The sequence below is a fragment of the Pezoporus flaviventris genome, unplaced genomic scaffold (genome assembly GCF_033815535.1).
Source record: "Pezoporus flaviventris isolate CSIRO_AGI_PZ_B2104156 unplaced genomic scaffold, CSIRO_AGI_Pfla_v1 ptg000030l, whole genome shotgun sequence".
In the NCBI taxonomy this organism is placed as follows: domain Eukaryota; kingdom Metazoa; phylum Chordata; class Aves; order Psittaciformes; family Psittacidae; genus Pezoporus; species Pezoporus flaviventris.
In genome coordinates this window covers 11,034,312-11,059,952 of record NW_026892578.1, presented here as the reverse complement: position 1 = coordinate 11,059,952, position 25,641 = coordinate 11,034,312, and the positions used below count along the sequence as shown (strand labels likewise).

General features: G+C 39.9%; 1 protein-coding gene across 3 annotated transcripts in view; it reads left to right on the top strand.

Moving 5' to 3' along the window:
• MID1 (midline 1) overlaps positions 1 to 25,641 on the top strand; it is a 249,557-nt gene that overhangs the window by 120,006 nt on the left and 103,910 nt on the right. Inside the window, exon 1 of one of the 3 annotated variants that reach the window (XM_061459902.1) lies at positions 15,766 to 16,082. The exons of the other annotated variants lie outside the window; for them this stretch is intronic. The gene's annotated coding sequence lies outside the window, so the exon portion shown is untranslated. Of the gene's footprint in view, positions 1 to 15,765; positions 16,083 to 25,641 lie in introns of those variants that run through there. 3 annotated transcript variants of the gene reach the window in all.

Sequence of the window (25,641 nt, the reverse complement as noted above, 5' to 3'; positions counted from 1 at the left end):
GAATTGCATGCAAATGGGGGTAGTAATGATGAGGCTCTTGCTTGCCTATGATGTTTGCATAGTTGTGGACTGTGATGGGAAGAGCTGAATATCAGATCCACTTTCCCTGACTGCACTCTGCTAACCAATTCACAAACCAGTTGTCCTGGAAAAGTCAGCCTGTTCCAGGTGCTGCATGTCATCACACAATTCTTTTCTGCCCCACAAGCACCTTAGAAAGGTAGATGGGGCACTGAAGGGAAGCTTGGTAATATTGACCATAAAATGACAACCGTTCCCCCTACATCTAAACTCTTATCTTTCCAATATGTCGTTTTCCAATATACACAAATATCTGCTTCTGAAATACATAAGTTGAAAACAAGACTGTGGCTATGATTCTTTAAATATATGAAGTAACAGAATAAAAAATATGTATGAGAATGCCTTAAAAGATTGTTTTTTTAAAATGGTTAGTCCTCAGAACAAACATTACTCAAAGTACTAGGGATCTTTTCCAAACAAACAATTCATCTTGAGAACTGTTACACTTCATCTGGTACAATAGAGTGATATTTATCTTCAAACTAGGCAGAACAAATCTTTTTAAGCTCCTGTGGCCCTTTGAGTACTGCTCTATGCTCAAAGTAAAGAAAGACATTTATCAGAGAATCTCAAGTGGATGGTGAAGTAGTGTGCTTTGAATGGTTTATATTCTTCTCTCTCTCCTCCATTATTTTAAACTCTGTTTTGCTTTGCATCTGAAATGATGGTAGGATATTCATGTTCCTGATGCAACATAAAAGTTTGTGACATAAGGGTTTTTGTTTGACTATTTTGGGGAAGAGATGTTACACAAATGCTGCTAAAAAAATTAACATCAGTTACTGATTGGGGGCTCAGTCTTCATATGTCTGATTTTCACTCTTTAGACCATTAGTGGCACATATATGAATAACTCTGTTCATAGTATTATTGGATGGTTTTCCCTGTTACTTGGGTATAAAATCTGAATAGTATAATTTATTGACTTCTGGAAGTGAAAATCATTCTAGGAATTGTGGTCAGCCACTTGATTTTTATGTTTCCCCATGTTGTTGAGTCATTTCTAGGATCTCTCATGCAGCAAGTCTTTTGCTTTTCTTGTTCCCTTTTCCTTGTATGCACCTAAGATATTGAGGTTTCTACACAAATGAAAGTGGTAATGTCTAAGGAAAGGCTGATAATGCCTTGTAGTTGTGAAACCCCACCTGCAGTACTGTGTGCAGCTCTGGGGCCCCCAACAGAAGAGGGACGTAGAGCTGCTCAAGCGAATCCAGAGGAGGGCCATGAAGATGATCAGAGGGTCAGAGCACCTCTCCCATGGTGAGAGGGTTGGGGTTGTTCAGCCTGGAGAAGAGAAGGCTCAGGGGAGACTTTAGAACAGTTTTCCAGTACCTAAAGGGGGCCTACGTGAAAGCTGGAGAGGGACTTTTTATATGGTTGTGTAGTGACAGGACAAGGGGGAATGGCTGTAAATGGAAAGGGGGTAGATATAGATTGTATATTAAGAAGAAATTCTTTACTGTGAGGGTGGTGAGACACGGAACAGGTTGCCCAGAGAAGTTTTAGATGCCCATCCATGGAAATTTTCAAAACCAGGTTGGATGGGGCTTTGAGCAGCCTGGTACTAGTGAAAGGTGTCCCTGCCCATGACATGGGATTTGGAACTAGATGATCTTTTAGGTCTCTTCAAATCCAAACCATTTTATGTTTCTATGATCTTAACAATATATGCTTTTTATTTGAGTAGTAGCATTTCATATTTTGAAAAAAATATGGGGAGCAGAGCTTTTCTGCTAAAGGCACTCTATGCTGTGTGTGCAATAAAACCCCAGCATGAATAGACAGCAAAATGAAGTATTGACTTTCTTTTCTTCGTAAGAGTTCAAAATGCTTTGCTCCTGTGGGATTTAATGTAAGTGATGCTGAATGTTTATTCTAGAGTCTTCTATTCACCTGTGGAAAGCCTAGGTTGTAATCTGATTTAGGTGACAATTGAAAGAGCTCAGTGGTCTGTTTAGTTCCTTGGTTATGAAACCACCATCACATGCTGAACACAGTGCTGAGCATGGTAATAAGGGACCAATTTTGAGGCACACTGGCACAATTGCAGTAAAACAGGCAAGGAGTATAAACTTGCCTTAAAAAAAAAGCCCAACAAATTAATTTCTTTTAACAGCCCAAACATTTACTGAAATTCTGCAAAGTTGAATGCTCCCTACTAGATAGGATGCTTTTATTCTCCCAGGTGATAGACTGTTCTGCATTACAAATAGCAAAGATTTTGGTACTGCTGGAAAAGGAATCCTCAGTAGGATGAACTGCATTATGGTAAAAGTGATTTGCATTGGCTTATTAAAGACACTGGTATAGCACAATCTGGCCAGATGTTACATAGTTGTGTGGGCATTAAGTCAGAAACTATGCTAGACTAAGAAAATGCTAACTGTGATCAACATCTCCAATCATCTGTTTACATTTGGCACATCCTGAAGTTGTAGTAGACGTGACAGAGTAGTGTAAAACTCTGCAATAATAAATTAATTCAAATAAGTTGATATTGGAATAAATGAAAATGTGTCATTAAGAGTTAAAGACAACAAAAAAAGAATATCTTTATAAAAAGAATGTCTCTCATCCTGCATTATTAAATTCTGAAAAGAAAACCCCTATTGCAGCTTTTGAAGGAATCACTATGCCAGTTAATTCCATTTCTGTGACCAAGTGTGGACGAAAAGCTCTGCATCGCAACCATCAGTAAAGTTTTTTTGCAAAATACAAACCAGACATAGCAGAAGAAAGTGGTTTAGATTATAGCACTTCAGGGGGCTAATGTGTGTTAAGGCGACTTCCCGAATGGACCATAGCATAATCCTTGTGCTGTGTCAAGATAGTGATTAAAAATCACCCATCCAGGGAATTGCTTCTGGATGCTGATGTGCTAGGTTGTGAGGATGGAGTTAAGGGGGTGGAGAAGGGGAGGGTTTATGTATGTATGGCTGATATTTGAGCAACAGGAAAAAGCGGAAGAGAGGGAGAAACTTGGCTGGCCCCAAAAGGAAGAAGAAAGAGAGAACAAAGTCTTCCTTCAGTAAACTCGGACAGTCACATAATCATAATTTCTGAGTTCTTCACATGATAGCTACCCTATTATCACTACTCTAAAGAGAAAACAAGATTGTGAAATCCAAAGTCGGCACTGGGGGGGGGGGAAGGGAGGGAAAAAAGCTTGTAAATGAAGCAGGGCTTACCCTGGAACAATAACCTTAGCAGTGATAGCCAGGCTCCTGGTGAACCACTTGGTGGACTTTTTAATCTGTCTTCTCAGATGCAGAGTGCCTGCTCTTTTCAAAGTAGGTTCTTTGTGTCAAAGGAGTTTAGCATTAGTGACAGAATAACAAACTCTTTATTGTGTATGTGGAGGAAAAAATTCCTTTCCCCAGCTCCCCTGCTGGTAATTCTGATATGTCAATAATATTTCTATATTGCTTGCTTGTTTATTTTGTAGATTTCTTTTTTGTATCCAATTACTACGAAGTGACTTTAAAAAAATCTATGTGGAGAAAACGCATCTGTTTTCTGGTTGACTAAAATGAAGTTTTACTGAGGATAGCATTAGGACTTCTTTGAGCCTTGAACTTTTAAGTAAGTGGTGGCTGTGCCATGGCTGCTAACGTATTTAATCTCTCAGGATTTCTTGTGCATGACATCCATGCTAATAGGAGGAAAAATTGTTGGTTTCTGATCTTTTCCAGGGAATTTCTCATTAAGTGGCTGGTATGCTCAGTTCCTTGAACAAAGAAGGTAATGTCAGTTTGACTTAAGTGCTGGGGGAAGTTATGGAGCAGATCATCTTGAGTGCCATCACGTGGCATGTACAGGACAACCAGGTGATCAGGCCTGGTCAGCATGGGTTTATGAAAGGCAGGTTCTGCTTTACTAACGTGATCTCCTTCTATGACAAGGTGACTAGCTTGTGAATGAAAGAAAGGCTGTGGGGCTCCATGGCAGGTGATGGCTTTGCCACTCTTGTGGGTGTGGATGTCTGTGCTGATGAGGAGCTTGGAAGAAAGAAAACACAGTGCAGGAGCTTAACACATCAGTCTCACAGGATATAACAACTATATTTACTCTAACTTCCAGTAGCAGCAAAAACGTCCTTTCTGGCATACTGCAGTTACTTCTTTTCTCCAGCATCTCAGGTAATACAATACCTCTTCATCATTCCTTCTGGCTGGAAGGGAGCTGATAAGTGTTTGTGTTCTGCTAGGGGATTTTCTCAGCTGAGGCAAATGCAAGCAGAAGACAGTATTAGGTTGATCCAGCAGAAAACAAGGTAGTGAGAAAGTGTGACATTTACTTCCTTGCGTCCACCTATAACAGTCTGTATTTTTTAAGGCTGATATAGTAAGTCTCCTTCCTGTCAGGGGAAATTATCTGCCAGACAGGTTAGTTTCCCAGAAAAGAAGTTCCTGTAGGCTGGCTGTTTTAATAAATGCACTGTGGCTGTCATTCAACCTTTTGAACATATTCTTTGTTTTGAAAAAAGTTGAATTATTCTTTATTGCACAAAACACATCATGATCTTGAATCTACAACAGATTTGTAGAAATCAGTGCAGAATAATCCAGAGGCGGGTTGTTTGGCCTCTCTTGTCTGTCTTTTTTTTTTCTTTGCTGTTGGATGTTGCTGAACCTGTTTGGTAGCTTTGTGAATTATGGATGGACATGAGCTACCACCTGGAGCAGCTACCTGGAGCAGTGGCTGCTATGTCTGACTAGTTCACAAAGACACATTTATTCTAGTTGGCATTAATTAGATGGAGAAGGTGGGAAAGAAGAGAAGAAAAGTTATTGCATTCCTGAGCTGATAATACATACAGGACTGACGACTGGAAAATTGCAGAGCATAGCAGCTATCTCTACTGGCAGCCGAAAACTGAGTTGTCAACAAAAGTGGCTAAAGAATAACCCAACATAGTCCTTCTTTGCAGCACAGTTAGTGTATTTTTTTGAGTGAATTTTGCTTTGCCTATTTGATCTAAAGAGAGCTAGGTAGAATGAATTAGTGATAGCTGTGGCAGGTAAATGTTACCTGGAATGGAAAACTGAATTTACAATTAATATTAAAATGCCATGCAGCTTCACTGTGTAAAGCACTACTAGGCATCACGTCCACTTTTGTGTGAAATTACTGCTCATCAGTTCCAAAGCTAAAAAGTGATTGTTCATCTCATTGCCATGGGATATTATGAAGGCCCAAAGTATAAAAGGGCTCTCAAAGGAATAACTGATGGGAGATTGGCACACAGATGGCATTCCAGCTGCCTATTGCAAGCAGTAGAGTGGGTATTCCTGGAAGAGGTTCACTCAGCAACTGGTTTGTTCCTCATTTTTCTCTGAACTCGCATATCTGCTATGGCACATAGCCTTTCCATGGAAATGGTGAAGAAGAGTGTTTGGTTAATCTAACATGACTGTTTCCTATGAAAAAATGTCTGTATTAAAAATCTGAGGTTCGAGTAGATTAAAATTTATAGCTGCAATATGTATTATTCTCAGCTAGTTTACTCTGTGGCATGTTAATACCAATCTTGTATGATCTTTAGCTTTTGAAACACATAATTGACTGTGTGATGGCTTCTTAATCAACAGACACTTGACGTTTAACACCTTGAACAGTTAGAGGAATTTGTGATTCCTTTCAGGATGGAAAATTTCATGCTTTAGACCTGAAAGTTTCATAAAAGTTCCTCCTTAAAGATATTGTTACTGCTTAAATAACTAGCTGATTTTTTTTCTGGAGTCACTACTGGAGACTTTGTTCTTCGGTTTACCTGCTAGACTTTATTGATATTTAAGCTTTTTCTTTTTCTCTTACATAAGAACAAATGTATTGGTTTTGAGGTATGCTTTTAGTTGTAATTTATGGTGTCATTTATGGTAGGTTACAATAGCAGGAGATTCTTTTGAAGAAAAGCGGAAAGTAAACTGTGTCTTGTCTCTCACCGTTACTTTTGGGGGAAAACTCAATAGACTACAGTGATAGTGACACTGAGAACTGCAGGGGCTCTGGAGAGCGTGAAACTTTACTGACAGATTCTTCTTTCAGCTTGATTGGAGAGAATGCTTTCATAAATCCTTAATCTGTAATGAGCAGTGTTTTTTCTGCCTAGATACAGGTGCACTACCCTGATGAATACACTGACGAGAATAAAAAGTATGACATAAGAAGAAAGATGCCAGATAGAGCTTTAATGATAAATGGGAAAAAAAATGGCTGTTCTGTTATCCAAGATTGTCATCCATTTAATTTCTTGCCATTCATGAGTGGAGGAGGGTGGGGGAGAGTGATTGGTGGGATTAAATAAACTGTATGTTTAACAAGTGCTCCTAGCTATAATGGTCTCATTAAAACTTGAACTTTGCCAAAAAAGCTCCCTGCAATTCACATTAGTGTGTGAATTCTCTCTTTTTTTGTTTTTGAATGGAGGAAAAATTAGATGAACAGGTCAGTAGTGCAGAAGTGCAGACAAAAAATATGTAATGCATTACAGTAATTTATATTTCTTTAAAGAATCAGACCAACATGAATCAACACAGAAATCAGGCATAATCAGCAAGGCCAGTTTCTGTGGAGATATTTTCTTTAGCAGGCTCTGGAGGTCTGTGTTTAAACTCATCTTATGTGAGGTTACACAAACCAGCCTTTGAACTAACTGAAATCTAGACTAAGTATATAAACTTATGTTTTAAGCAATCTGCTTTCCATTGAGCACACCGAGTATTCATAATCCTTTTCTTTTATACACTTGTGTTTGTAAATAGTTACATCTCATAGAATCATAGAATAGTTAGGGTTGGAAAGGACCTTAAGATCATCTAGTTCTAGCCCCTCTGCATGGGCAGAGACACCTCACACTAAACCATATCACCCAAGGCCTCGTCCAGCCTGGTCTTGAACACTGCCAGGGATGGAGCATTCACACCTCTCTGGGCAACCTATTCCAGTGCCTCACCACACTAACAGGAAAGAATTTCCTCCTTATATCCAATCTAAACTTCCTCTGTTTAAGTTTTAACCCGTTACCCCTTGTCCTATCACTACAGTCCCTAATGAAGAGTCCCTCCCCAGCATCCCTATAGGCCCCCTTCAGATACGGGAAGGCTGCTATGAGGTCTCCCCTCAGCCTTCTCTTCTCCAGGCTGAACAGCCCCAACTTCCTCAGCCTGTCTTCATACGGGAGGTGCTCCAGTCCCCTGATCATCCTCGTGGCCCTTCTCTGGACTTGTTCCAACAGTTCCATGTCCTTTTTATGTTGAGGACACCAGTACTGCACCCAGTACTCCAGGTGAGGTCTCACAAGAGCAGAGGGGCAGGATCACTTTCTTGGACCTGCTGGTCACGCTCCTTTTGATGCAGCCCAGGATACAGTTGGCTTTCTGGGCTGCAAGCACATACTGCCTGCTCATGTTCATTTTCTCATCAACCAGCACCCCCAAGTCCTTCTCTACAGGGCTGCTCTGAATCTCTTCTCTGCCCAACCTGTAGCTGTGCCTGGGATTGCTCCTACCCAGGTGTAGGACCTTGTACTTGTCATGGTTAAACTTCATGAGGTTGGCATCAGCCCACCTCACAAGCGTGTCGAGGTCCCTCTGGATGGCATTCCTTCCCTCCAGGGTATCAACTGAACCACACAGCTTGGTGTCATCGGCAAACTTGCTGAGGGTGCACTCAATCCCACTGTCCATGTCAGCGACGAAGATGTTGAACAAGACCGGTCCCAACACCGATCCCTGAGGGACACTACTCGTTACTGGTCATCAGCTGGACACTGAGCCATTGATCACAACTCTTTGCATGCGGCCATCCAGCCAGTTCTTTATCCACCGAGTGGTCCATCCATCAAATTGATGTCTCTCCACTTTAGAGACAAGGATGTCGTGTGGGACAGTGTCGAATGCTTTGTACAAGTCCAGGTAGATGACATCAACTGCTCTACCCCTGTCCCTCAGTTCTGTAGCCCCATCATAGAAGGCCACCAAATTGGTCACGCAGGATTTCCCCTTAGTGAAGCCATGCTGGCTGTCTCCAAGCACCTTGTTGATTTGCATGCGCCTTAGCATGCCTTCCAGGAGGATCTGCTCCAAGATTTTGCCCGGCACAGAGGTGAGACTGACTGGTCTGTAATTCCCCGGGTCATCCATTTTCCCCTTCCTGAAAATGGGGGTTATATTTCCCTTTTTCCAGTCATCAGGAACTTCACCTGACTGCCATGATTTCTCAAATATGATGGCCAGTGGCTTAGCAACTTCATTCACCAGCTCCTTCAGGACCCTTGGATGGATCTCATCAGGACCCATGGACTTGTGCATGTTCAGATTTTTAAGATGGTCTCGAACCAGTTCCTCTCCTACAGTGGGCCCAAGGTCTTCATTCTCACAATCCCTGCATCTGCCTTCCAAGACTTGGATGGTGTGGTCAGAGCCTTTGCCAGTGAAGACTGAGGCAAAGAAGTCATTCAGAACCTCAGCCTTCTTCAAATCCTGTGTAGCCTGTTCTCCCGAGAGCTTCCTGAGGGGGCCTACGTTCTCCCTTGTCTGTTTTTTATTTGCTATGTACCTGTAGAATCCCTTCCTGTTATCCTTAATACCCCTATCCAAGTTTAATTCTAACTGGGCCTTAGCTTTCCTAACCTGGTCCCTAGCTTCCCGGACAGCATCCCTGTACTCTTCTCAGGCAGCCTGTCCTTGCTTGCACTTATTATGAGCCTCTTTCTTCATTTGAATTTTCCTCAGGAGCTCCTTATCCATCCAAGGAGGTCTCCTGGCCCTCCTGCTGCACTTCCTTCTAGTTGGGATGCAACACTCCTGAGCTTGTAGCAGGTGATCCTTGAATATCAACCAAGAATCTTGGGCCCCCTGCCCTCTAGGGCTATATCCCATGGAACCTTCCTAAGCAGGTTCCTGAAGAGGCCAAAGTCTGCTCTCCTGAAGTCCAGGGCAGTGAGCTTGCTGCACGCTCTTCTCACTGTCCTGAGGATCTCAAACTGGAGCATCTCGTGATTGCTGCATCCAAGGGTGCCCTGGAATGTCACATTTCCAACGAGCCCTTCCCTGTTGGTGAGCACGAGGTCAAGCATAGCACCTCTCCTTGTCGGCTCCTCTACTACTTGCAGAAGGAAGTTGTCTTCCACACAAACGAGGAACCTCCTGGGTTGCTTGTGCCGGGTGGTACCGTCCTTGCAACAGATGTCAGGGTGGTTGAAGTCCCCCATGAGAACAAGGGCCTGTGAGTGTGAGGCTTTTCCTATCTGTCTGTGGAGTGCTTCATCCGCAGGTTCTCCTTGATCAGGCGGTCTGTAACAGATCCCCACAGTAATGTCTCCCATAGCTATATTCCCTTTAACCCTGACCCACAAACTCTCTGTGGACTGCTCACCTGTCCCCAGACAGAGTTCCATACTCTCCAGCCAATCCCTAACATAAAGGGCAACTCCCCCTCCCCGCCTGCTGGTCCTGTCTTTCCTAAAGAGCCTGTAACCTTCCATTCCAACACTCCAGTCGTAGGAGCCATCCCACCATGTTTCTGTGATGCCTATTATATCATACCCCGTAGACATGCCCACATCTCTAATTCCTCTTGTTTGTTCCCCATGCTGCAGGCATTTGTATAGAGGCATCTGAGCCGAGCTCCAAATGAAGCCGGCTCATTGGCTGGATCTCCTCACATGGTAAACTCTTAGGAAAGTAAAACAAGGGTGTACATGTTTCCATACACATGGAGGGTCTCGATCCTCCAGCCTTTTGGAAATGTAAAGTGCACATAAGTCACTAGACAGGCCTTGTGTTAATAAGTAAGGATTTGTCTTCCCTGCCACTTTGCTTTGTTTTGCATGAGTTAATGTTCTTTACTAAAAGGCACAGCTTTCTCTTAATAAGACATTTCAAATATTTTTTTCAATTTGCTAATGGTTCTTATTTATTTTAAAATATACTGGTACAGTGAAGGTAGGAATATCCCTGGAAGCCAATAGATACACCCTCAGGACTAAGGATAATTTCATTAGCATACACTTGCTTTGGCTCTAATCCTCTAAGTATTTGCCTATATACATGGCTTTACTTAGTATTCTCAGGAAATTCATGTCTCTGACACTGTGTCTTAGTGTCAGCACATTGCCAATACTGTTTGCAATAAGGAGACACACCCTTTATGAAAAAGCTGTTGAACTATGGCTTTAGGTGGAAACAGAACTGAAGTTTCAGCTGCAGTTCACATGTATACATGCAAATTAGGAAGACAAATTTATCACATAATTGCGTGAGTAATTGTGCTGGCTTTGGCTGTGATAGAGTTGACTTTATTAATATGCAAAAATAGATTCCAGTATGCAGTCCTAAGTTTGTAATTACAGTAACAGTTTGATAATGGAGCAAAATACATACTTTCCAATTATTATGTAGTTACTTGGGAATACATTAATTTCTATAAGACAAAGCATATCCTGTAGGAAGTATGTATGCCAAAGAGAAATATAGTTGGGCTTGCCTATGAACATACGGTGTATGAGTCACTAAATAGAACATATTATGTCTGAATACCAAGTTTAATGAGGGTATTTAATATCTATCATTCTTGCTCACTTTTCTGCAATTTTTCTGGAATTTTGAGTTAAATGTAATTTTTTAAAAAGAAACGACCTATTTCTGTATTCTTTGTGGTTCAAAACTTGCATAACTTTCAGTGAATATGTTGGCTTAAAGCAAGTAATAAAGACAATTTGGTACTTACTAAGACACTTGAACATGGAAATACTAATAGTGCTTTATTGAGCATTGAGCTTGCATTTGCAGAGCAAATTGGGAACCTCAACTTTCCGTTTTTAACATTGAAGCATCACTGTTGCCTTCAGCAAAACTGGCATCTAGGTATGAGGCTAGAATACACTTAATTCATGGAGATGTAGGTTCATAATACTACTCATAATAATAATCTTTTTGTGAGTTGTGGGTTATGTTTCAAAGTTAAGAATATAAATTTGAAGTAGTGCTTTAATACAGTTCTTCATGGCTACTGTATGGAAACATGAACAGATTCAGGCAGTGATTTTCAAGTTTGTTAACATGGTATTCGTATCCCAGTTTCCTGAATCAGATCACATAGAGATGAAGCATAATTGGACATCCTCTTTATAAAGCACCTCCACCAAAGAGATTAATCTGCCTGTTATGCTAAAAAAAAAAGAAAAAAAAAAAGTTGATGCTTTTTTTTTTCTTTTAAATATAAAAAACTGGTGGATTTAGATATAGCCAGCAGCCTCAAAATTAAGACTGATTTATAAACCTCCCAAAGTTCCGAGGCTTCCTATGTTTGAGAACTCATTGTTCTTTGCATCACATAGGATTGCTTTTCCAGATACTGTAGCAGAAAATGTGACTTCAGAGGATGTCTTTGGAAACTCCAGGCTTCATGTTTAGTAAGTTGCAGGTCAAGTTTGTTTTGGCATCATACTGCTAAAAAGCGGTTTACAACAAAGCAAAAGAAAAAAAGATTATCTTTTCAGTACGAAACCTTTTCTTTGTGATGAGTTTGAATCCTTTGGGCTATGCTGCAGGAGACATAAAAAGGATCAAGCTTCTGTGTTTTTGGCTGGGGTACTTTTTGTTTTTCCCCCTCCCCCATTCTTAAGCTTGCATTTGCACACTGATATGCTTCAAATCTTATTTTAATAATTTAGTATTACTGATGTTTTCATGCTCCTGCCCTGATCATTCCCTCAGTGCCCTTTAAGGGGACAGATTAGAATTCAGTGCTGTATTGTTAATCTAGCAATTGGAAACAGAAATTAATCTTTTCTTTCTCTATCCAAAACCCCAAAATGCAGCACTGAGCAAATGGCTTCATTGATCACAGGGAATTTTTAAAAGCAAGTCCTGTGTAGCAGTGAAATGGGATGGGAGTAGCTTTTATTTTTCCCTCTCCCTGCCTCACCTACCCCCCGATTTTACAAAGAGCTGCTGTACATTGTAAAGAAAGGGATTTTTGGGGTTTTTTTTTGAGGGTTTTTTTTTTGAGGTTTAGAAAGATTCTATTTTGTCTGAATAAGGGAAATCTGATCTTTGATGCTGCAATTCATGATCTATTCATCTACTGTGAATCAAGTACTATGCATTGTTCCTCCAGCAAGGCATAAAGTGTTTCAGGATCACATGCTGCTGTTGAAATTAGAGTTTGCCCTTCTCCAGAGAGCATTAATGGTGGGTGATTTATAGCATGGGTTATTGGGCCAAATTCAAATTACATTTACATACCATTGTAAAATGCAGATGAAGCATTAGAAGGGAAAATGGCATACCTGCCTACAGTCACCCATCACTGTATTAAAACTACCATCAATGGGACAACAGAAGGGGTTTATAGCTTAGAGAGCAGTTAATATCAAACAACCTTTTGAAGGAGAATTGGTACTCTGCATTCAGATGATACAGTCTTGTATTAAGAAGCTGCATGAGATGCTTTTGCTGACATGGCGTTTCCTAATTTCCCAAAAAGCAGGATGGCCTTTTTTTTTTCCTTCTATGCCCTTGATATACAAAGAGAATCACTATAAGCCTGGCAGCAGCACCTGTCAATCTAAAAATGTATGTTCCCTGTCCGTCAAAATAAGATAACAATAGAATTCCACAGTTAATGAGCTTTAAAACAAAGGCTGTATTTCTGTTCTGCACATGAAGTGGGTGGCATAGAGAAGTCTCTTTCATGGGCAGATGGCAAAGCTGTAAAAACAAAATTTTGGAAACTGCATATTAAGATTTCCAAACCATCAAGTAAAAATCTTACTTTTTAGCTTTCTTAAAAACCCACCCTGACCCATTTTCAAGTCCGATCATTTTTACCAAGACATTTATGCATGACTTATAAGCAAGACAGCTGAACCCAAGAAAAAGCTGTACTAGATGCTTGTGTGTTTGTGCGTTAGTGAATTCTAGTAGTGACAAAGTGTTCAGTTTTGTGCCTGTCTTAAGTTGCTTCTCCCAGTCTGTCCAAGTATTATCTTTTTCTAGGATTTTGAATGTTTTTTGGAATTAGGATTTCATGTAACTTAACTTGGCACCTGCTTGTTTCTGTCTTGTTGATCAGGCTCCTAAGGTGCTGTTTCTTGATTGCACGGACCATTGTAACTGGAATAATACTGTGTTACTATACAGCACAGCTGTAAAATGTGCAGAATATGAAGCATGCTCTTTGCCACTTCCTTAAACAACAGGATTGCACTGGCCAAACTCTTCCCATGCAGAGCTGACTCTGAATTCTGCAGAAACCAAAGGCTGCACAGAAAATAGATACATTCTGGAGATTCTGTCATCAGAAATACATAATTTAGAACTCACACATGATGAAATAATAATTTTACAGTAGTTCAGTAGATTCAGATTAAGTATCTGAGCTTTAAGCTATGTTAAATTTACATAAGTTGACTTACCTTTTTAGTAATATATTAGCTCGGAGTCTTAGATTTCATTTCCTGACAGCCTGATTTGGCTAGGGACATTGTTAGTTTAAATCTAGTGAATCCTTTGGACATAGTTTTAAGAGATTACTGCCATCAGCTATCTGCACCTTTCCCCTTCTGTAACTTAGTGCAACCATATGCAGCTTAAGCAATCATTCTTTAGTTTGTACCTTGCAAGGAAATTTGTGAACCCTGGTCCCTCACATAATCTACTGATTCTGTGGCTAAAGTGGTAACTTTCAGCTGAAAGGGACCATTGGTGGCTGACACATCTGGTGTTTCCTTAAATTCACCAAAGCTCTTAGTGGGTACCGTAAGTATGCAAATGCACAGCTGTGCTAACTGAGCTCTGAAGATGGTATCTTGTTAAACTGTGATAATGCTATATGACTTGGCTAGTGGGGCTTTCATGAATTTAAATAGGTAGCCCAGAGGAAAAAGGCTAGAAGACGTGTATTTTATACGTCATACAAGAGTTCAGAAAGTGGAAGAAGGGAGATTAGTACTGTAGAAGATGTAGATATTTCAGATATTTCAGATGCATCTTTTACCATAAGCTAAAGGTGCTTGAATGATAACTAGCTAGCATAGCCAGTGGTGCAAGCAGTTTTTGAGGCCATAATTATTTACTTGCATATATGTGCATAATCATGTGTGTGCAGTGAAAAGTACGCTGAAGCCTTCGCAGACATAGCATCATTTAGAGCATGTAGACATAAGTTTTGACAGATTCTTCCAGTGCTGTTAAAATGTTACCCTCAAACTGAAGAAGCACACATGCAGAAATCAAGGCAGATGTATCAATAGAATTCAGATTATTGAAACTGCTTTGCAACACTTTCATGATTGATTGAGGAGAAGACTTAAATATAAAAAAAACTTTATTTTTTGAAACTGTGTTTCAGACAGTGGCTGGTTGTCTGCAAGCAAAGGGCATGAAAAGCTCAGGCTAACTATCATGTGGACAAAGAGAGCAGCAGGGCAGCCCCTGCTAATAATAATGGTCTTTGGACTGTTTGATCCTAAATGCATCTGGATGATTGTGAACCAGCATGGCTGGAAGAACAGTCCAAAGAAACTGCGTGGTGCTGTTTAATGAAAGATCAAGGCCAGGGTATGAGCTGAGGAATCCAAAATCCTTCGGGCTAGGACTTGTGCTGTGGCCCCTGCTGGGCTGCTTATAACTTGACTATGGATTATGCTCTTGACTATAGATCATCCGTGGACATTTTATACCATGGAAAAGAGTCCCAATAATCGTAATCCCTCTGCACATCTGTCTTGCTTTCTGCATGCTTATTTTGCCTGTTACAAGCTGTCATTCCACACATATGCAAACTGACATTGCCAGCAGAAACCTTTAAAACCTTATGAAGAGTGTGCAGTTGTGAGGACTCTGGTCTGTTTTTTCAAGGGAACGAAATGAATAGGAAATTAAATAATCACAACAGTTGTTTATTGTTTCAATGAGAACAAAGTGCAGGCTCCTCCGTGGAAGAAAGACCAAACACTGTGGATTTGCAATCTTATGTTTAAATGTCTGAGGTGCGTTTCGTTTCACTTTGTTGTGTTACCATTGTATAAAGGAGAGCATTGCAACATGAAAAAGAGGAACACGAGGAAACAATTCTTTCCTGCTGTTTCCACTTTGCATGAATTTTTAACACCTTTGTTGGAGACCAAATGTCTGGTGTAACTTCAGTCAGGATTCTTCCTGGGCACTTTGCTGAAGCATTTGTAGTTTTCTGTTGCGGTTTACTGCTTACACTTAAGTTAGGCTAAAAAATGAAATAAAACGAGCAGCTGCCATCATCTTGTGTTTCACCTGCTGAATTTCAGAAAGTGAGGTCTCCATGGTGTTTATAGGAAGAAAAGTCCTTCACTCAGGCACTGTGCTCTTCAGATTCTTTCCACTTCTGGCAAACTCCTGCTGGTCATTGTGCTGTTAAGTTTTTGAGTAATCTTTGAAGGAAACAGTAAAAAAAAAGTGAACTGGTGTTTTACCATGAATCTGTCTTGCAGAGTTCTGCTGTTCTGGAGAACAGCAATTTTGGAAATACTCATTTTGTGTGCGACAGGTTTGGCCAGTCCAGGTCAACCTCTTGCTAATTGCACTTATGTCTGAGCATTTCCTCACCCAGGCTGTGGGATAGCACCATCCCGCTGCAGCCATTGGGCAGAGTGCTGTGATGCTCTGCAAGAGAGCATCTGTTTCTTCCTGCCCTCTCACCCGACCGAGGCTGGCCCTTGGAGAGGAGAGGAGGTATTTTGCTGGGGGAGAAATATGAAGGGCTGGCTTTGGGAGCATGGATCCTGGCGGAGGCGGTTAGGTGGAGCAGGTTTTCCTGCAATTGTAGGGGAGATTTTCCTGTTGTGTTTCAGCCACGGCTATCTCAGAGTTGGAGACGCAGTCAGTGCTGCCACAGGATTACTGGGACGGTGGTAGCTGCTACTGCCTGTCCCAGCTGGGCTGCTGGTGCTTTCCAAGAGGGTCCTTGTCTCTGCAGCAATGTTTCATCCAGAAGATGTAGGGCAGGATCCAGTGGTGGGTATGCGGCTGGGTGACTTCTTGTGAGCTAGAGCCAATGCATATGTGTAGGCTTGCCATTGCAAGTAGTTTAGGAAGTATTTTATTGCATTTAGCAGTTGTGAGGGAGGAGTTGAGGTTTGCTCGGGTGCTGGGATGAATTTTGTTTTTGGTAATGAAAACTCAGGGGGAAAAAAAAAGGAACTTTTTAAGCAAAGAGTATTTTTTTTTGTCTTGTGTTTTGAAACAAGGGCTTATTGTTGTCTTTCTAGTTGTCATAAAACTAATAAGAGAGATAAAGGGGGTACAAGCATCTGCATACTGTTAACATCTGGAAGATTATAATTCTGTTTTAAAAATAACAGATGAAGACTGAGATATATGTTTAGATGAGAAGAATGAAAAAAATATGGTCATTCCCAAAAGCCTGCTGCACTCCTTATGCAAAGGCTTTCAAATCCCACTTCTTTACTTATAATTGATGAAGTTACGTAACCTAAAATGATGACACATTTAAGTATGATGGTTGAGAGGTGATGTTTTTTCAAAGGATGGAATTTTTGGCATCAGTATGCTCAGAGTGATGGTCTAGTCATTACAGTTATTTCATATGCAAGTTCTGTATCCACAAAAGCCCACAGAAGACACCATACCTTTAGGAGGATCACAAGCATGCTTAGTCCACAGGTACAGAATTTCTAATGTTATTTTCCCAGTACAATATTTTGAGAGAAACAATTGTCTAAGAACAAGATAAGCTGACCTCTACTCAAGTTTTAAAGTGGATATTTAGCAAGCTCCTCAAAAAAAAAAGCTTGAGACTAGTGCTTGAGCAGATGCATGCCAGTAATTCTTTCATGAGTGCAACACTAGTTATTTCAGTAACACTGACCTGTTTGCCAGCTGGCAGGAAATGTACAGTTTATTTTAGTTTTTTTTTTTGAGATAAACTGTGAGACTTTACATGTTGATGAGGACCACATCTCAAAGGGATGTAATTAAGCTATTGTTTTCTCTTTCCATGCTATCTTAAAAGCTACTAAGCTATTTTATAACATTGAGGACTTTTTGCTTGAGAGGCCTGTTTGGGTATTGATTCAGTTATTCAGAAGCAATTGCCCGTTTTAGTTGTCTTTTCCTACTCCCTTTTGGGATGTTCTGAAGACTATCTGCAGGTCAGTTAATTTGAGGATGGCAGGTAAATGAGCAAATAGTCCAACCAGACTAGTAAGTAGCCCAACCACATATAGACAATGGATCCTTTATGTGTGCGCATATGTATGTGCATATGTGTGCATGTATTGAACAGAACAGAGACACAGCTGGATGGTGAAAAAGCATTATCCATTCATTTCATGAAGCTACTCAGTAAGGCCTTTCCTAGGATCAATATCTCCTTGAGCACAGGAGAAGAGTTGTACAAACCAACCACCACCCACATCTCGTGGCTGGAGGGAATCAGGATGCTAAGTAATGAAGATCCAGTGTGGGGAGAGCCCCAAAAGACAGCACTTTAACTTGGCAGAGTGAGTTTGAATATAATACTGGGTCTTCCAGCTGTTGTACGTTTTCTGGTTGATGTCAAGTGAGGCACAGGTAAATTTAATCATTTTTTCTTATCACTTCACTACCTGTTACCTGGTTTCCTAATTCAGCTCCTAATTCAGCTCCTAATTCATCTCTCTGGTCATCAGTAGGGTTTAAAAAGACTGCTACTATTTACCACTTCTGTTTCGAGCTGCACATTACATTGCTGGTACAATGCAGGCCTTTGCTGTTCTTAATTTCTTAGCTTGAAGCAATGAAGTTTTGCCACAGTGTGGTTGCTAAAAACCTGCGAGGCAAGATTATGTGGCTGTGGTTAATCATTGGTTTTGTCTCAGGTCTTTAAAAAGTCTTTAAAGGATAACATTCTTAAAGGATGCAAATGCATAGAAGAAAATATTTGAGATCACCAGGGTTTATTGTGGTATGTTTCTGCTAACTAACACTTTCTCAAGAAATAAAGCACACATGGGTGTGCCTCTGGTAAGCAATAAAGCATTACTGGCTCTTTGCAAAAAGTACCAGCTGAAATGCCTTAGAAAGTCCTCAAGAGATTTTAAATGGCAACTTGCCGCCTTCTTAGGATTTAGCTTTATTAACATGGAATAAAGACTAAAACTTTGCATCTCATTGTGAGCCGGAGGGGGGTGGGGGGTGGTACTTCACTGAACAGGCTGGGATGGGTGTCTGAGTGTCTTTAGGGCAGAGCAACTGGCTATTGTTAACCACTACATAAAACTCCGTACTTCTTCCTTTTCTCAGTTCATTTTTCTGCTTTAACTTTGTGTCCTGTTGAGGTCAGAGGTTTTGCTCATGCACTAACCATTCTCGGTTGTTTGGGTTAATACTGCCATTTGGTAATGCCAAGCAGGCTGAGTAGAGGACTAGTAAAGTAGTTATTACACACCTTGGTATTGAGACTGGGAGCAATTTAACCCTTTGAAGCCTGTTAGAGAGCTCTAATGCGATAGCAGGAAGGACAGTGATTAGCAGCTGGAAGGACAAGGGTCTTGCACCTTGTTCATGATCTGGAGTATAGGAAGTCAAGCTGCTATTTTGCCTGAAAACTATGAATAAAGTATAGAAGTTGAAGATTTGTTATGCCAAGCAGGCTGTTTTTCAGACAGTGCGTCTGGTGCTCAGGAACTGTCTACATGCCCTTCACATGCAGCAGAGATGAGAATCATCTGAATCCAGAAAAGTCCCCTTTCAGTAGTGTCATCTGGGAAGGGGTTATTTTGGGATCATTCTCCTTCAACTCAGTTCAGATTTCTCTCGGATCTCTGAATACAGGGAATGATAGAAATGATTCATGTTAGAATCATTGGAAGCAAATTTCTCTAAACAAATGATTTTTGATCTAATAACAAAAGAATAGCTATAAATTCTCCATTTTCTTTATTTTAAATCTCAAGAACACTGGAAATAGTTACTTGTTATTTGATGTAGTCTTAATTTATGTTCTTAAGTTCCTTTCATACCTGGAATACAGGTATGAATACAGCTAGAAAGTGCAGATCACTTAATCCTGAAGGGTATGTAAAATAAATGAGATGGCTTTAGAGATGACTGTTTCTTTCTGTTGATTACCAAGGGACCCTACAGAGATCAGTGAATGCCATTCTCTGTGTTTAGGAACAGCTATGAAGCAGGGGAGAGAAACTGGTTTCTCATATTTGTTCTGCTAGTGTTTCTGAGGCACAGATCCAAAGAATGCTCATAAAATCATTGTTCTAACAAAGAACAGAAACCTAGTACCCTAAGGTGAGGTGGCAAAAGCATACTTATGGTGGCCCCAGTGACACAAGTCGGACAGGAAATGTACCCACTCTTCTTTGAGCAGGCCTTGGGAGGTGGCAAGAACCTGCATGAGGGTTCTGATCCACAAATGGAGGAGCAGCCATGCTAGTTCCCGTTTGGTTATTCCTGGGCCTAGGAAGCCCAGGCTGCGTGTTTCCTGTACCAGTGACAGAGGCTTCTTCCAGAAACCTAAAATAGATTACCTTCAGAGCACAGATATAATTTGTTTCTTATCCTCTGCCCTTCCATGGTTCACAGCTAATTTCCTATTCTAATTATGTGATTACTGTCTTGATTTTTAAATACACCATTGATCTTGTACTGTTCGTGTACTGAGAGTACGGCAAGCATAAATGAATACTGAATAGTGGGATATTTTGCAGTTGCTAGAATCTCTTTGTAGTCTTTGCAAATGTGCAGTATATAACTCTGAGAACATGTGTTCTCTTAAAAGAAGTCAAAAACCTTTTATAAGCTTTTTTAATGATCACATGGAGCAGAGAGCAGGACAGCAAGAGGCTAACTGTGTGCCTTGTGATGCAATAGGGATAGCTTTATAAGCAAAAGGAGCTCTAGCTAGTCAAAAGTGCATCTTGTAGGTAATTTAAATTCAGAGTCCTGTGGCTGTGAGGTCACAGCTTCACACCTGTTGTAGTTCCTGGGACATTTCTTTCTATTCATGCTATTTTAAATGCCCTGTTTGATAAGAAAGCAGACCTTTGGTGTTCTTGCTTGAGAGCTCATAATGACATTATCTAGGTGGAGGCGATGATTATGAATTTAAGTAGTATTTGCGATTACCTTTACATAGCTGCAGGGAAAGAATTTTTAGGACAACTTTGTGGAAAGAGAATGCAATTATTTCTTTAAGCCACCCGAAGATCTGCCCTGAAATATTTCAGTAGCTTAAGGGGCACAGTGTTTCCAAGCTGTGCTAAATTACGCATCTGTGTGTGTGAACACATACGACTAGAAGGCATGTCCTGAACTATATCTGGCTATTTCTGTTGGTGTATCATCTACATTAAAATCAGGGAGTACCATGTCACCTAAGGCATTACACAGGTAAAAATCCCAGCTGGGGAAGTACGAGAGATTTTCAGATCTTCTGTGCAACAAAAGCCCTATGAAAACTGGTGGGGTTTGGTAATTACTATTTTGGGTGAAATCATTCTAACTGCCTTTTGTTGCAGAGTAGCATCCATCATCTAGGAAGCTCTTAGGTTTCAATGAGCAAGTTATATATATATGTATATAGCAAGTTGTCCCCTTTGGCAAGCTGTGGAGTTACTCCAGTTGTTTCCCATGCTGCCAGTGTCCACAGCAAGATGTGTATTTCATCCCTCAGTATTTGTTGTTGTATAGTTGTGATATACCCCAGAATAAATACCAATTTCACAAATGAAGAGTGTGAATTTGGTTGAAGAAGTTTTTGGAACCGATTTTCAGCCATAAATTTGTTAGGAAGTCACTGCTGATGCCAGTAGACTGATTCACACATGCTAAAAATTAAACAATCCTTTGCTTTTCTTGCCCTGAAGCATTTTGAGAAAATATTGAATCTTGTATCTAAAGAATGTAAAGCTACTAGAGTTGCAAGGATATAAAAAATGTATGTCAGAAAACACTCCTACCAGTATGGGTTTATGCACACATGTGTAATATTGTGTCTAATATATTACTATAGATAATATTAAGTCAGCTATTTATTTATTGTTTTGGGATTTACAGGGCATGATCTTTTTTCTTTTCTTGCCTGTTAGCTTTTGAGGCTCAGTTATTGTTTTAGATCCCAAGAAAAAGAATATGTGATATAGTGCCAAAGGCCTTAATTCTGTAAGATCTTCATCTCACCAAATAACATGGAGGATTCGGCTTCTTGAAAACATATTCTCCTATTAGCATACGTTTTGACCAGAGAGGGATGTTGTCTAGGCTTTATATCACTACAAGCAGCACAGCAGATGTGCTTTTGCTGTATTAATATCCTTTGAATTTTGCAAACAACTATCTCAACGTCATGGAAACACTGCATGTAACTTCTAGACAAGGCAGCTAATCATTCTTCTGTCAATGAAAATGTATGAATAGGATGAGCTAGTCATTTTCTTTCATGCTGAGTATTTGTTTTTCCATATTACGAGCTGTTGAACAGGCACTATCCTTTGCATATTTATTAATTTGCACTGCTTTGATGAAAAACAGTGGAAAAACAAGTATTTGCTTGCTTCAGGGTGTGTGCACCTTGCTATTTTTTTTGTATTATGGAAGTTTTCATTAAATATTTCTAAAGGAAAAAAATACAAATTTTAATTATTCATTTTACACTACTTGCCCACATTACACTACTTACATGAATATCTCACTAGCTGTGCTGCTGGCAATTACTAGCATCACAAGCACTTACAGACTTCAATGTCTGTGCTGCAGAAGATAAAGCTTTGGGACAACCTGGGCTATTAAGCAGTCCATTGGCTTAATTACATTTGAAATGTTTGTTGCATGTGATGTGAAACAATCACATTTACTTGTTGCAAGGACAAGTTGTTCCGAAGAAAATTCTGTGTGTATCCTAGAACAGGATAGAAAATGGCAAAAAAGAATAGCATTTACTCCCTCCATGCGCCCCCCCCCTCCCCCAACAGCTAAGAGAAGAAACTGCATTTTTTTTTATTTGCCATAGCGGATTTTATGACAATAATGATATTTAAAATTTACCTTTTATAGAGCATTTAACAGAAAAATACTATTGCTTTGAAAATTATAGGCGTATACTATGATGATAGCATGCTTAAGCGCTCCACAGTTTATTTGGATTTTGTGTATTGACTGTAATTCCTCTTGTTCTATAAACCTAGGATGCATATATGTATGGACACACATGCATGCATACATGCATAACATGTAAGTATGAAATACAATAAAATATGTTTCTGTTATGCGTAACATTTCATTTCATATTAATATAATAGCAGTTTAATAAATTTGATTTTCTAACTGAAAAAAATTGACTAGTGTTTTCTACAGAAAGACTTAATCTTCAAGTTTTTGATCTTTAATTTAGCCTGTGGTCTTGTGTCCGTTTATGAACATTCATATATATATGACTTTGAAGGATGAGGGCTGAAATAGCCTTACTATAGTAGGCATTTGGTCGTAGCCTTAAAACTGCAAGTTGCTAGAAAATGAATTGTTAGGAAAAATGCTATTAGAACCTGCTTGGGGGTATTTTGGCCATAATCCACAACAAACTGTGATTTTGCCAGAGAGATAACACATTAAGGAATTTTGGAACATGGCACAAGTCTGGTTCTTTTGTCCAGTGCTATTTGTTTAGTATGAAGCTTAAACTTTCCAGAATGGCCTACAGCTCTGTTTCTTCCTTCAATGTCACTTAACTGAAACAGCTTTAATTCATGCAAAGGGCTTCACGTTTCCTAGAGAGGAAAGTGAAGTTTCATAGGACATAGTCTTCCACCTTTTTTCACTCCAGATAAGACTCTTTTCTCACCTTCCCTGAAACCTGTAGTTGCAGCTGGAATAGAAAAGGAGGCAACACATGGCATGCTAAAACATTGCCTGCTAACTTTATTCTAATAGCTAGGGATTTATTCTGTGTGGGGAGAATTCTGTAGTGCTTTACTGAGGAAAAAAAGTGTCCTAAGTACACTGGAATTTTTAACACATTCGTTTTTAAATGTAGTTTTATACTTGTGACTGATTTATTGTGGGTGGGTGCCAGGTGCTGACCAAAGCCCCTCTATCATTCCCCCTCCTCAGCTGGATAGGGAAAGGAAATTATAGTGGAAAGTCTATGGATTGAGATAAGGACAGGGAGATCACTCACCAAGTGTACTGTCAAGGGCAAAACAGACTTGACTTGGGGAAAACAGTTGAATTTATTACCAAATCAACCAGAGCAGGATAATGAGACATAAGAAATAAATCTTAATAATAAAACTTTTCCCCCATGCCTCCCTTTTTCTCAGGCTCAACTTCAGCCCAAATGTTCTCTATCTCCTCCCCCACCACAGGTGTAGGGGTATGGGGAATGGGGGTTGTGGTCAGTTCATCACACATGGTCTCTTCATACTCAAATGAGGACTCCTCACACTTTTACCCTGCTCCAGGGTGGGATCCCTTTCACAAGAGACAGTTCTCTATGACCTTGATGATCTTAAGGTCTTTTCCAACCTGGTTGACTCTATGAGTCTATGAAACAGGTTGAGGGATTTTTATGTATTTTTTTTAATTGTTTTATGTATTCATCTCTACTGGTACTTAGTATACTGAAATATATCTAGCTCAGCTTTAGCTTTATGTTTTTTCATGTCTCTCTAATTCCCATAAGTTTTGGGTGTGTTTCTGTGTGACTGAAGACATTAATGCCACCTATGAAATGTCAGGCTTAAAACAAGAGGTACTAAAATGCTAATTCCCCTAGTGTTAGTAGAAGTCTTGCCATGAACTATATTGAGATCAGAATTTTGTTCACTGCATTGTTTACCACATAATACGTAAGTAATTGTTATATGCTGGGGAAATGTCACAAACCTAAAGTTACTTAGGTATATTGTTGAATTTTAAATCACACTTGTCTGTTGTCAATCACTTTTACTTTGATAGTTGTTTTTAAAACTACCTTTTGTGGCTAGAAAAGTAATATTTCTCTTTTCAGTGACATTTTCAGCAATAGTACAATTTTCTGCCAATAGTTCCATATTTTTGCAAATATGAAATTATGTACTTGAAATTAATTCTTTCCTTTCTGTGTCTGGAGGCTGTCTATGTAGCTTTTAATTTATGGGCCATGTTTAACATGGAATACAAGCAAGTGCATATATAAACTTTGTATATTGAGTTTCTGCGTAATCTTCCAGTTCATTGTAGGATTCCCTACCACTACAAGAAAAAAAAAACAAAACAACTAAATACAAAACCTTAAGGCAAGGGCCAACTAGCAAGTAGCAACACTCTGTATTTCAGGCACCAACCTAAAAGAGAAAGCACAATTGCTTAAGTCGATTAAAGAGCAATCAGTGGCTTGCCCAGAAAATGGAGCCCCTCTCAGTGCCTCTTAAAGGATTCATTATTCAGTCTCAGATGCAATGTGTTTTGATTTATTGGCAACTGCAAAAGAAAACAGAAATATCATATTTGGTTTCTAACAGTGTGCTCAGCTTTGATTACTTTGGAAGATAGAATCTTATTCTGAGATGTTTACAGTCTAAGATCAGATTTTGGCACCCTTGCTCATACTGAATAGCATTAGTCAGGGCTGAGCTGCTGCTTATTCAGGTCAGATAGATCAGAATTAGTCATCAATAGAGATGTTGCTATTTATGAAGAGCCATGGTGATGATTCAAACATCTTTCCATGAGGCACTGATGCAAATGTTTTGCCATTGCTTTTATCTGTTTACTTTTATATGAACACCATAAAAAACCTTTGGTTAAAAAAAAGTGCTTTGAGAAGGAAACTGAATGAAAGAAACTGTTTGGCACATGAAGGAGCAGAAAGAATTTCGTACAGAAAGGATAGCATGGAAGAAAGCCCCATATTCCAAATACAGGCCTCAGAAACAAAACCAAAAGGTTGGCAGGTTTTCACAGGACTGCCAATAGATGAGCAATGACTAGTCTGCCTTTTTGAAACGTTGTCTCCTGCCAACCCCAAATTCCCTTCTCCCATTTCCAGCACAGCATTCAGCCTGCAGAATAAGTGGATGATGAGGTACACAGTTGTGGTGTGGAAGGGATTCAAGCGATGCAAGTGAGATTTTGATCTTTTGGGACCTCTGTGAGACAGAGAATGAAGAGGAGGAAAGACAAACTGGTCTTCATTTGCAGAAAAGGCTTTCATCTCTTCTGTGCTCTGTAGCTATGGCTGAGGAGAGAGGAGGGGAGTTGTCTTCCTGCTTATATCAAATTGCCAGGCCTTTAATTTTGACCAGATGCATCATGCAATTATGTCAGCTGATGGATAGTTATAAATGAATTAGTCTTTGGCAAACCGAACTTTATTTCAACTAAGATCAGTATCACAGAAGATACAGGAAAGCAAATTTTGTGATGGGGTCAGTGAGTTTTTTAAACGCTCAGGTTTCTTAGCAGAATAAGAGGTTGCATAAGTGCGAAGAGGCAATGTATCCTAATTTCTGAGCATACTGCTGGAGCAGATGCATTGCTGTTGTTCCCACAGAACAAGGAGGACTAAATACTGATGGGTAGT